Below are 1657 nucleotides of genomic sequence, written 5' to 3' on the forward strand. Positions count from 1 at the left end.
GTTGGTAAGATTTTTACATAACCATCATGTCCTCCGATATTTTCATTGTTTCATTATGCTTTTTGATACAAATATTTCTATTATGAAAATATCTTGATGTGCAACAATATCCCATAGTTTAGAGAAAGGCTATCTCGTGATAAATTCTTCATTTTTGCACATTTTAAAGTCATAATTTCACTTCGAATTAGTGATTGTATCAAAATCACTTTAGAATTCCGAGTGGATCTATATATGAGTAAATATAAGCAAAATATCAGATTGTTTTTCAACATCAATGGTTGGCAAACCTGTGTTAAGGCAACCATTTTTAGTCCATTATCAATAAAAAAAAATTTTATAAAAGATTGACCTTTTTATTCATATATTTTGCATCAACCTAGGCTTGAGAGTGACTCGCGTGAAAATCAGCTCACTCCTCCACTCCTTTTAGTTACCTTAGAATTATGTTAAATTAAAAGCATACTCAAAATCCCTGCTTTCTATGCAAAAAGGAATGTTCATCCAGGTGTTTCAAAGGGTTCTATGCACAATTACATAAAATGACCCAGGAAGACCGTGTCAGTGTCAAAATTTTACTTAACCTATTGGTTTTTCATTTCGCCCAGGTGATCTGAAGTCGGTACCAGAAAGTAGTGTTTCTCATAAGAAAACCTCGTAAATCCTTTCCATTTCTTTAAAATTTTAAGAAAAAAAACCTTGTAAGTCAGATTCTGCTAAATCATTTGAATATTATGATGGTGGTTAAATTGTTTTGTCTGGTTTTATTTGATACACCATACTATAACGATTTTATTAGATGATGGGATATTTCAATGCAGTCGTTTTGAAAAGAGCAACACGTTTTTTTTTCAAAACAAAACAGCCGAGAATGACTTATTAGGTCTTTCCATGAGACCGACGATGTGTTCTAGAAAGAATGAAATACTCTGGCAAAACAATAACAATAGTGTTTCTCACGAAGAGTTTGCAAGGTTAGAAGTTCGGGCGACATCAGATATTTCCGACTGTAGTTATTCATCTAAAGTAACAGCTTTGAATTGAATTTTTGACATCCATGAAACCCACAATATTGGGAACATTCTACATTGCCAACCATCGCAAAGCCCAGTAAGGTTGAGGGTTTAGTTTTCGAAACGGGAATTATTTTACCTAAGCTAATCAGTAAAATTTGAGCTTTTAATTTAAAGTGAAAAGGACGTTTTCTCTTTTCTTGAGACTCTACCATTTGTAAAAAAAAGTCAGAAATTGTAATATTTACTTATATTAAAATCAACCTCTGACAAATGTCGAATCTATGCCTTTAAATATTTCAATGCTCTAATCTAAACAATATTCATTATTCATTTTCCTTCAAAAGAAATAATCTGTTTGATTGCTTCGGATATCAAACCTAGTATACATAGAGTTTTAATTCTGATCGGATAAAAATCAAAATTGTGTATTGAAGATCAGAATCAATTTCATGTGAATCAAACAGGCTTTCTGAACACTAATCCCTATACTATCGTTCAGTCCAGCAATACTACAGGTGGGCTATACCTGAACACTTTTCACCCATTCTTTGTTTCACAAAATTCAAATCTATCTCCTTGACTGTACAGGGAGTTAAAACTGCCATTTTGGATCTCAGCAAAAATTCAAAATTAAGGGTAGG

The sequence above is a fragment of the Lottia gigantea genome (assembly GCF_000327385.1).
Source record: "Lottia gigantea unplaced genomic scaffold LOTGIsca_189, whole genome shotgun sequence".
NCBI lineage: Eukaryota > Metazoa > Mollusca > Gastropoda > Lottiidae > Lottia > Lottia gigantea.